The sequence below is a fragment of the Onthophagus taurus genome, chromosome 8 (genome assembly GCF_036711975.1).
Source record: "Onthophagus taurus isolate NC chromosome 8, IU_Otau_3.0, whole genome shotgun sequence".
Taxonomy (NCBI): domain Eukaryota; kingdom Metazoa; phylum Arthropoda; class Insecta; order Coleoptera; family Scarabaeidae; genus Onthophagus; species Onthophagus taurus.
In genome coordinates, this window is record NC_091973.1 from 16,556,756 (window position 1) to 16,569,546 (window position 12,791).

Below are 12,791 nucleotides of genomic sequence, written 5' to 3' on the forward strand. Positions count from 1 at the left end.
GCCTTGAGGGATTGCAGAAAAGATTTGCTCGATATTTGACTCACAAATTTAACTTACCGTACTGTTCCTACGAGCAAAGGTGCACCGTCTTTGGTTTGCGAACGCTGCGCGGACGTAGATCTGCCGCTGATATACTGTTCTTGTATAAATTGATCAACGGTTTGCTTGATTCGCCCGAACTTATGAATCATATTTCATTCGCTGTGCCCAGCTATTTTACTCGAGATCAGTGTTTATTTAGATTGCCCACTTCTAGCACTAATGCGTACTTTAATTCGCCGTTACCTCGTATTATGAATACGTATAATCGTTATTGTCCTGACGTGGACATTTTTGTTTTATCTTTTAGTACTTTTCGGAATGCTATTTGTAAATTGAACGTGTGTCAATAATACTTTTTATTTTGTAATTTATTTTAAATATCATTTCTGTTATCTTTTAGTTGCTTAAATTGTAAATGAGTTCTTTTGTATTTTTTTTTAATTATGTTTTTATATTTTAGAGGATACTGTTGTGGGGATTACCCTGTATGTATCCCAAATAGTGAAATAAATAAATAAATAAACTCCTTTTATGACTGAAAGGAGTTAAAGTGCACGTACTTTAACTTAATATTTCAGCACAGGAAATAGGGAAATCAGCCTATAGGCCTTCACATTGCCAACAACTCCCTTTTTCTTTAGCAGCATGACCGCTTCCGCGGGTTTCCACGGACTAGGGAACCTTCTCTGTTCGAGACATAAGTTATACATTTGTAGCGCCGAAAATTCAAAACAAGACACATATTGATAGGATCGGGCTCCGGTAACTCAGTGAAGAAGGGAGGGTTCTGATATAAATAAGGGCGCCACGAACTTAAACCGAAACCTATCAATACAAACCTTTGACCCAGCAAGTCCGAATCCAATGTCAAAGGAAAAGAAACAAGTACTAACATACACAAAAGAAAAGTAATGTTGAGATAATAAATTCAAACAACTATATTGAATAGTTCTCAAAAGTTGATTAACTTTGTTAATCAAAATAATAGTAATAATAATATAACTAATATTATACCAATAATGATCTTCAATAATGTATAGTAAAGTTATGAAATCAATTTCTATAAACCTTATCGCTTTTGACTCAATAAACCAAAAATAAAATACAAATAATAATAACCTGAAAGAAAATAAAATTAGTACACAATAAATTATCATCAGCTGATGTAAATATAATTGTGGCACACCCAAAATAAGTGTCAAAAAAAAAAATCTGCCCGTAACGTCCAAGCGATAAGTTAACAAAACTTCAAAAAAAAAAAGGTAAATATCTTAATAAATTTAAATCAGTAATAACAACAAAAATATATATTGAGTTGAAGACTCTCAATCAAATTTATGAATTAATTAATCATTAATCAAAATCACGAAGAAATAAACTCTTTCTTATAGTTACTAATCCTGAATTGCGTTGAGACGCGTCCGACGTCCAATAAGGTTATGTTTCGTTATGTTTTACTTGCGTAGACCCTCTGCGCAGCTTCCTATCTCTCTCTCTTTCTTCGGAAGGAACCGGACGTAGAAAACGAAAATTAAGATGGCTGCTCTCAGGAAATGTAAACCACGAGGTCCCTCCACGAAGACGATGGTTGGTTGACGCAAGATTGGATTCGATGCTTTACGACGGGAAATCTCTTGCTCGAAGATATATATATATATATATTGTAATAATAACCATTACCAGCAGTTTAGTCTTGTTTGATTATCGTATTGATCGTAGAAGAGTTTTTTTTAAACAATTATAAAATAATGTTAGATACTATACGCTAGTGAATTTCGGTACATTTTATTCTTCTTTTGTGTCCTAATCCTAAACTATCACTTGTAAAGTCGATGCGAAGTAATTTTAAAGATTCGATATTAGATAACCTGAATTTAAATTTTTCAAAATTATTTATTTAAATCTTTATCTACCTGGATCAAACTTATTTAGAACGATAAACTTAACTTGGTTAACAAAGAAAATAACTAATATTTGTATGGAATAATGAAATTTGGATGAAAATTTACAAAATTATTTTGAACATATTGGAAAATTTATCGTTGAGATCAGAAGAAAATGAATGGATATTTGAAAATTGATTTAAAAGAGCATCAAAATTACGAAATATCACGCATAATTATAAATAATTTTAAAAATTTAAATAATAATTTGACAAATTGAATTAGAGACATTTCAAATGTCAAAGTTGGCTACATTGAAGAAACTAAGACACAAATTCCAAATCCATAAATTTAACCAATCAGGAGAGGTTATTTGGAAATTTAACATCCGAAAAACGGAATTTATCAACAAAAAGAGTGTGCTTCCTGTTGTCTAAAGAAACACACACATTTTTTTTGCTCTGTTGAAAATTAATAATAATTAAATCAACGTGTCAACGAGTTAAAAAAACTATATCCGTTCCTGTTCAACTTTGAAAAAACAATTCATCCTGTTCCTATTAAAGAAGAATATCCATTCCTGTTCAATAATTTCGAAGAAACGATTAAATTCGCTCCTCATCAAGTAAAGCAATTGGTTCCGTTTCTGGTAGAAACCATCATCACTAGTGAAGAGAAAAATTGGTCCTCAATCCTGAATCCAACCATCACCTGTCACGAAGAAAATATTATTCTGAGTTTGACCTCCAAGGTTCCCATAGAAACAAATTGGCTAAGTTATTTTTTTTTTATAATTTATTGCTTTTGTTGATACATTTTTTAAAGAAAAAAAACTCTTCTTACCTTCAATAAGAGAAGTTCTTGATAAATTCAATATAAATTTTGAGATTACTATTACAATTTCCTAATTAATTTAATATTTGACGAGTTGTTGTACATATCCGAGTTGATAAATATTACTTCGAATCAACTAATTTAGAATATTTGTTTATATAATCAGTATATTTTGTTAATTTTGTCGACAACATCTCAATTTGATTGCACCTTAAGTTGTGCACATGTTTGTCTTGACAGTATTACCAGAACCTGCCTTAACCCTGAGATAATTCGACAATTCTGTTTAAATATTTAATTTTTTTTCAATTTAATAAAAAAACAAATTATTATAAAATTTAGTAATGTTGTTTTCATTAAAATAATTCTTTTCAAAAGAAGAGGGACTATTTGCGGTCCATTTGGAAAAACATTACAATATATATATATATATATATATATATATATATATATATATATTTAGGCTTTTTATTTTTACGTCTTATTATAAATTTTTCTGATATATATATATATATATATATATATAATAAATAAAATAAAAAGCCTAAAAGGAAAACAAAAATTAAAATCCGAAATATGGATAAACGAAAACTCTTAATTAAAATAAAAAAGAAAAACCAAAATAAATGGTCAAACTACGCCAATATATTTTCCTTTATTAATTAACTCTACCGGTTTCTGTACGTGACCATCATCACATGATAGATGATTCAAAAATGATGTCAAAAAATCAAATTAATTAAAACGAAGCACATATAAAACAAATTTAGGATTAACCTAAAAGATCTACGTCGTAATCGAGAACACGTTAAAAAGGTGAAAAACAACAAATTCATGTGATTGGGTTAGAAATAAACACCCTACGCGCAGGTGCAGACTAAAGAATCAAATTCAAATATAAAAACTCTCAAAAATACATCAATGAATATCTTAACATAAATCGCCAGGGATACATTGTAGATTCAACATATTATAATTCTCAAAATACAATCAAAAAATCAGAGATCAAGATAATTAGTTTAAATAAATAACTATATAGGTTAGGAAATAGGTGTTTGGGATTATGTAATGGAGATAAAAAGGATGAATAAGGACTGGGTATTAAAAGGATATGTTTGGTGAGAAGGATCCTTATATAGTGCGAAAACTACCCTCACCATTAGGTAGAGATCCTCTTGTATAGATCGTATGGGTTATTCAAATATCGGTATAGGGGTGTCTTTTGTAATTGAACCTGGTCGTTCAAACTGTGCAAATCAGTTTTTGTGTGAATAAATCGATCTATTTCATATGCCTCCAGTAATGTCAATTTATATCCCTTACCTTGATGATGTAATAGTTTTATTTATTTATTTATTTATTTATAATTTATAGGTACAGAAACAGGACAAACCCAAATGATCTGTACCACGAAAAAAATTTACAATAAAAAAAAGAAAACGTGTACCAAGGAAAAATGAATAAAGAAAAAATCAAAATTATCAAAATTAAGGCGAGCAATTAAAAATAAAATTAAACTTAAACTAAAAACACCGGAATTCAGATATTATATATATACAAAAAAAAAAGAGAAAACAAAATAAAACAATAATAATAATACAATAAAGCAAAAAAGCCAAAAAGTAAAATAAAATAAAACAATGCCTAATAGCAATAGTAACGGCGAAATTAAACATTATACAAGAACAGAAACCAACGAGCTACCAAAACGAAGGAGGCAATTCGCTGACTGCATTAAAAAGTATGCGCCTAAACGTAGAAAATGAATGCTGAAACAAATCAATATCGAGCTTATCAGCCTGACGAGCCATTCGCAACATAGGGGAGTTTCGAAAAGCATTGGTGCGCGGAATAGGGGTACAGAACAAGAAATTAAAGCGAAGAAGACGGGGAGGTACATGAATATTGACCGAATTCAAAAGAACTGTGGAATCACACATATTGTGTAAAACCTTGTAGAAGAATAATATGTCGTTACACAGGCGACGTTGTCGAAGGGGCATTAACCGAAAAGATCTGCAAGACGAATGATAATTAATATAATGTATGGAAGATTTAAAGTTTAGATATTTCAAAAATCTAGATTGAATTTTTTCAATTCGGTCAATATAAATAAGGTATTGGGGATTCCAAACTACAGTGCAAAAATTAAGAATACTGTAAACATATGCGAAATATAAATTTTTAATCGCGTCAACGCTTACAAAGGAAGAGGTGGATCTCATAATGAAACCGAGCATACGCCAAGCCTTATTAACAGTAGTGTCAATGTGCTGTGCGTAGAGAAGCTTGGGATCAAGAGTCACTCCAAGGTCTCTAATAAAGAAAACGCGTGTTAAGTTTACGCCAGCGATGTTGTAATCGTAATGAACAGTATTCTTCCTTCTCGAAAAAGAAATAACATTACATTTAGACAGATTTAGGGTCAAGTGGTTTTTAGTACAAAAGTCAGAAATCCTGAGAAGGTCAGTCTGCAGTCTAGAGCAGTCCAACGGAGAGGAGATACGCAGATAAAGCTTGAGATCATCTGCGTACATTAGACATTGACAATGTTTCACAACCTTGAAAATATCGTTAACATAAAGATTAAATAGCAAGGGTCCGAGGTGGCTACCCTGAGGGACACCCGAGGGAACTGATATAGGGTCAGAGCAATATCCGTTAACAGATACAATCTGGCTCCTACCTCGCAAATATGAATCAAACCAGCGGAGCAACCCACCATGAACACCATAACCATGAAGTTTTGATAAAAGAAGGCTGTGATCCACACGATCAAAAGCCTTGCTAAAATCGGTGTAAACAGAATCAACTTGACAATATTGGTCAAATGATGTTAAAATATAATTTGTGTACTCAAGCAGGTTGCTCTCCACTGACCGATTCGCAAAAAAGCCATGTTGTCTAGGATCGATTTTGGATTTAAGCCTAAAGAAGAGTCTGGTATAAACCAGTCTCTCTAAAACCTTACCAAACACTGACAATATAGATATTGGGCGATAGTTAGATATAAGGTTACGACTACCGGATTTGAAAATGGGCAAAATATATGCACGTTTCCAAAAGGCAGGAAACGTACCTTCCTTTACAGATTTGTTAAATAAGATGAAAAGTGGTAGAGAAAGAGATTCAAAACATGATTTTATTAGGATAGGAGGAATACCATCAGTGCCCGGACCCTTGTTTATGTTTAAAGCAATAAGAGCTTCCTCAACCTCAGACCGCTCAAAGCGCATCGGACCCAAACATGTAGTATCATTAAGGTCAGCATTAGCAGAATGAAGTGAATTAATTGAATTAACAGGATTAACAGAGGGAGGGACATACACCGAAGAGAAATATGTTGCAAATAGCGAGCAGACACCCTTACCGTCCCCGGCAACAGCCCCATTTAATGTCATAGGTGTAGGAATTGTATCCGCACCTTTCTTGTTTTTAATATAAGACCAAAAGTATTTAGGATTAGCTTTAATACTGCTCTCGACGCCACTAACATACCTCCCATAGTCGCGCCGAATGAGAAACTTAGAACGCCCTCGCAATAATGAAAAAGTCAAATAATCTATTTGTTTTCCATACCGTTTCCACTTAACATGAGCCCTTCGCTTTTCTCTGATCACTCTGATAGTATCTCGCGAAAACCACATCGGAAAACCACTAGTGAATTTGCGCTTGATCGGAGTAAATTTTTGAATGGCAAAATTTAAATGGTAATAAAAGAAATCAACAGCAGGGTCTACTTCACGAGTATTTAGCTCTGTAACCCAGTTAATACTAGACAGATACGAATCAATGTCAGAGAAATTAGCACGTCTGAAGTTAAATACGTTAGAAGATTCTGTGGGAAGACGGTGTCGCATTTCAAACGAGCAAACGAATTCTAAAGTGTTGTGAGCACTATCCTCAGGGATCAGAGGATGAGTGCTTAATGAAATAGAAGATATATTAGAAAAATTAGCAAGAATTAAGTCGAGAGTGTTCTGAAAGGCATTCATGTGAAAATTGAATTGGTTGAGACCACATAAGGCGAGGGCATCCAGAAACTCACTCGAACGAGCAGAAGAAGTGGAGACGCCGGTTGAAAGATCGGCTGACCACCGAATTTCAGCTAGGTTAAAATCGCCACAAATCAAAAATTTGTCATTAGGATGGCCTTCAATGATTAAATTAATTTCATTAATAAAATTAAGCAATGCATTTTGATCAGAAGGAGGAATATAAACGCAGCAAATGTGTAAAGTTATAGAACCGGTCCGTAGAGTAACACACACTGCCTCAAGGTCCACAAACCATGTTGATTGCGGAAGGACAGACAGGGAAGAGGCTACCGCAATCAAAACGCCACCACCACGCACACTATTATCGGGGACGTTCGGGCGATCACGTCTGAAAACACTGTAACAAGAGGGAAAGCCTTCGGCAGAGTGAATACCTTGGTGAAGCCAGGTTTCAGTTAAACAAATCACGTCTATGTCTGTATTTAAAAGGCAGTTATGCATATCGACCAGCTTAGTGCGAAGACCTCGCACGTTTTGGTAGTAACACGAAAGAGGAGCCATTGAACATTAACAAGTAACTTATAATGAAAGAGATAAGACAAGTGACAAATGAAAGCTTAACAAATTAAAGCTTATCAATGTCACCTGCGGATCTTATTAAGATGGGGCGTGAGTCATCCCCCTTCCTCACAAATATTTTGCAGTCACGAATCCATATATATTTGTACTTCTTCTCCCTGGCCATCTTCTTGGTTCTCCCAAAGAGGATTTTATTCGCTTGGGTAAGATGCTCATTGATAAAAAGTTTATCCGAAATCCCATCAATGGACAAACCAGGGCCAGAATCCTTCGGAGCCGATCGTCTCCGCAACTTGGCGGCAGCAAGAAGCTGATCGCGAACAATGCGGCTACAAAAACGAACCACAATTGCTTTCGGGTCCGAGTTGGAAGCTCTGCCGGGACCTTGAGGAACCCGATGGATCGCATCGACTTCGGAAGGTGAGATGGAGACATCCAAGGATTCACCAATTGAAGAGAGAACCTTCACCAGATCCTCGTTGTTCTTCTGAGGAATACCTTGTATTTCGAGGTTGCTGCGCCTGGAATATTGTTCCAATTCTGAAACACGACTAGTTAAATCAACGACCTCTCTTTTTAGCGTGACGTTTTCAGCAGTGATTTTTTCAACAAGTTTGAATTGATTATGAAGCCTGCCTATAACACCCTCGAACTCCGATACTTTATTGCTGCAGAACTGTACAGATTCCACTAAATCCGCATATCTGCTGTTCAGTGTCTTCAAATCAGAGCGAATTTCCCTGACCGCATCCAGGACAGATTCCAGAGTAGCGGCAGGTAAGGAGGGTACAGGAGGAGCAGCAGGAGGCGGACAGAAAAGAGACGATCTGCGTCTAGATTCGGGTGATCGACAGACTTTACATCTCCACGACGCGCCAGGTACGCTAAGCGCGGCAACGGACCCCTTGGGGATGTCCGTGCACTTGCTGTGAAACCATGCGCTGCAAGACTCGCACTGCACGCCGCCCGCATTTCGCCCGACTTTTTGGCCACACCCACCGCACGGGCTAGACGACATCGCACAACCAGTTTCAAGATCGGGAAATGAATAATGTCAAAACCACGTAAAGAATATCAAACACTGAGTTAAAATATGAAGAAAATTAAGTACACTTTATTAAAGCAAATCTGCCAGAATGGTTCGGTTATGTATTTCTTTAACAATTTCAGCACATCAGAAAGAATTAAATCACGCTTTACAATAATTAAACACGGAACGAAAATGAAAACGCGGAGACACGTTTACACAAAGACGTCCGAAGGACGAATGAATTTTGAACGAATGAACGAATTTTTCATCGAAAACGTGATTATGAGTTAGGAAGTGTCTGCCGAAATTCGAATTTTCATTAAGCTTATGTTCCCTTATACGTTGTTTCAGGTTTCTCCCAATTTCACCGATATATGTCGCACTACACGTATCACATTCAAGCGAATAAACACCATTTTTCAGTAGTATATCTGATTGGTTTTTTACGTTACTCAGGGTGTTCAGTAAGGTTGAATTAGTTTTAAATGATATTGAGATATTATATTTCTTGAAGATTCTTTGAATGTTTGTTGATAGGTCCCCTGGATAATTTATAGATCTACATGTCAATATATTCTTGGTTAACGGAACTAAAGAGTCATTAATATCTAAGTTTATGTGTTTGTGAGTATATTTGTGTGGCTATGAGGTATTAGCCAACATAATAATACAATTACAAAATTAACTTTTTGGCAGACTTTTTATTTTTTGTGTCTGTTATGTTTTGCTTCAAAACCAATTGTGTGTGGATATAAAAATAATAACAAATGAATTATAATTTTATGTTTTTAAATGGAGCTGCAGCCACAGCACGCTACATCCACTTCCCCTCCTATAAAGAAAGAACAGAAAGAGGGAAAACATTTAGTCAAAAATTTGAATTAAAATTTAAAATGTACTTTTTTAGTTTTATTAATTATTAAATTGTTGTATTCAGGAGAAACGTTTTCGTTCAGAAAGAAAGCTGGTTTCAGCAAATCGAGGCTTACATTTATTTCTTTACTGTCTTTCAATACAACGAAAAATTTTGAAAATCTCTTCAACACTCTGAAGGGACCTTCGTACCTAGGAGACAACGTAGGTTTAATTCCAGTAATTTTAACAAATACAAAGTTTGACCCGAATAATTCTTTGTGAACAAAAGGTTTTTGGCTGGAATGTATGGTTGACTGAACTGGTTTAATGTCAGCAAAAGATGATTTTAAACTTGATAATAATGGTTCAGTTTCAATTGATGGTTCGGTAGGTATGAAAAATTCTCCTGGTAATCTGAGTTGCTGACCATAAACCAATTCAGCGGATGAGCAACCTAAATCCTCCTTTAGGGATGACCTGAGACCTAGGAGAATCAAAGGCAAGTCATTGTTCCATCTAGTAGAATTACCTCGAGCAATAATCGCTGATTTCAAAGTACGGTGAAATCGTTCAATCATACCGTTACTTTGTGGGTGATAAGCAGATGTGTGTATTTGATGAGTACCTAAAAATAATTGGAATTTTGAAAATAATAGTGATTCGAATTGTCGTCCTTGATCGTGAGTGATCATGGTAGGAATACCGAAACGGCTGAAGTAATGCCTGAAAAGAGTATCTGCAATAGAGGCTGCAGAGATATCTTTTAGAGGAAAAGCCTCTGGCCACCGTGTGAAACGCTCAATGACCGTGAGCAGATAAGTACATCCAAGAGATGGAACAAGTGGGCCAACCAAATCAATGTGAATGTGTTCAAATCGAACTTTTGGAACTTTGATTTTGAGAATTGGCGATTTTGTATGCCTTTGTTTCTTAACTTTCTGGCATTGTAAACATGATTTTGTCCAAATACGAATTGGTTTCGACATATGAGATTCCGTTGATATTTCACATCATAATTTAATATCAGGTAGCATTGTGGGTTGTAGCAATAACTGATAGGGTGTTGTAGTGTGAGTGTGAGAAAATTGTTTATGTAGTAGGTTCGACAATTCGATATCTGTGACTTGAGCTTTGTAAAGTGTAAGTGTGTCGGGGTACTGAGAATTTAGGGATTTAATATTTATACATACTGCAAGGGTGATCATTATATACAAGAGTGCTCCACTTTCGGGAAACTTGCCGTTCAGGGTCGGATCGAACAAGTTAAAAGGATGAAATTATGTCTAAATTGTCTCCGATCAGGTCATTTCCTTAATCAATGCCGGTCAAGTCCATGCAAGGTTTGCAAGGCGCGACTCACACTCTTTTACATTTGGAGAACAATCGTTCGGGTTCCCCAACACAAGCATCAACATCTAATGTCAGTCTCACGTCTCAAACTCTCACACATTCTACCGTCTTACTCTTAACAGTCATAATGCATTCATTTGATAAATACAACAAAAAACATTCTCTTCGCGCACTTCTCGATCCGGGCAGTCAAAGCAGCTTTATTACAACAGAAGCTCGGCGAAAGTTGTCATTAGCTGAAACTGAAATAAATGTTAACGTAGAGAGTATTAATAAAAATCAATTAACGATTAGCGGTTCATGTTCATTTAAAATTCATTCAAATTGTTCAGATTTCTCTTTAAGAGTTGATTGTCTAATAATTGATGGCATCGCAAACAATTTACCAAACTTTATAGTAGATGCGAATGCTTTGAACATTCCCGGTAACCTTCGCTTGGCGGATCCCTCCTTCAATCAACCCGGCAAGATAGACATTTTATTAGGAGCAGATTATTTTTGGCAAATATTACGTGTCGGGCAGGTTAAACTAAACAGCGGACCGATCACGCAGAATACCAGGTTGGGTCCAGCGGAATTATAAAAAGAGCCGTTGTGAAACTTTGCTATTTACCGGTGGTTTGAAATTCGAGATTAAAAACAAAAAAAAATGTAATCCATATTTTTTCCTTATTTATCTTTTGTTTTCATTGAAAGAACCCTTTCAAGGCGGGGGGCATGTTAATTATTTATTAATATTATTACTTCCCATCCTGTTAGATTATGTAAATAAAAAACTTTGCTTTTTAGAAGGGTATCTTTTATTTTCGGCTCTACCGGTTTCGACTAATTCTTTCTAGTCATCTTCAGAAGCAATAGCCACGTCTGTTATACTTTTAATTTTCGAAATCTGGAATCATCTCTTCTTTCATCAGTACTTTCTTGAATTATTCGTTCTTAAATGTTGTTAAAATTTTCTCTATTTTTATGTTTTTCCTTATTTTTAGCTCACGTTGAATGTTATTATTAGTAATGTTTAATCCCCATTTTATTTATAAAATAAAAATTCCCATTGATTAAACCCCTTAGTCGTTTCGAAATAAATCTTTTCTTTCTAAGTTTGGTGTAATATAGAATTCTCTTTTGTTTTGTTTGCTTGCAATAGTCCGCAGTTTTAACCACAATTAAGTGGGCGTCTGTCCGTAGACCAACTATGCTTTGCATTCACTAGCGTTGAGTTTTAATCATTCGCCGTGTCGTATTTGTCAACTGATCATCTTGGCGCATTGATATCGCTCTGAATCTTTCAGTCCCAATTCCATCCGGTAAGTTTCGCCTGTCATTTCGATTGTTAAACCAATCGTCAGGCATTACCCATGGTTGTTGTCCTATTCCTTGAATACAGCTCCAGTTTTCTACTTGTTGCATGCGATTTTCGCCTGGTCCATTCTCTTTAAACGTTTGGAAACCAAAACAGTATGCAGCTCCCATTGTAGCTACTGAGCTTGTCGCGGATGAGATGGTTTGAACGTTCCTCTCGTTCCATCTCTCTGGATCTTCGACTTCCGTTGGACGTGATTTCACCACTTGCGTTTCTCCTCCACTTAGAGTTAGGTTTTTGAAGCACACTTTCTCAATTCTAAAAGTTGTGAATTGTCCTATAATGTCAGACAGTGCTTTTACATACTTCAAGTTGAAGCGTGTCCCTCGAACGTACTCCTGAAAGGTGTTCGCTGTGATGCCGTGTCCGGCCAATCTTTGTATGATTTCTGGCCTTCTTGGTCCTATCGGTGTTGTGTTTCCCGCAAGGTTCGTCGTAACCTGCGAGTTCTCTGGGATTGTAATCCTGAAATTTGGATTTGGTTCCGGTTCCGACGCGGCTAAAGCCATTACCATATCTCCTGCAATTCCTAAAGAAGGAACTTCTTCGAAGAGATTATGTGTATCGACATTTATAGCGTTTGCATGGTAACCACCTAGTCCTTGGACTACAGTAATTGGAAGCGCAGGTGTTTGATGCCTGGTTTCCTTTCCCATTTTGTCTGTGTAGTTTCCTATCTCGCTGAGCATAGCATAAATTGGTTGTGGGATATTCAGTTGTTCATCCTTTACAGCCGTTCTTATTGCTTTCTCTTCGCTTGTTAGAGCTACACTTCCCTCTTTTGCCTTTACATCTATGAGTTTGCACCATAGTAGTGAGGTAGCGTAATACGCCATCTCCTTTTTTACCATGAGGCGCTC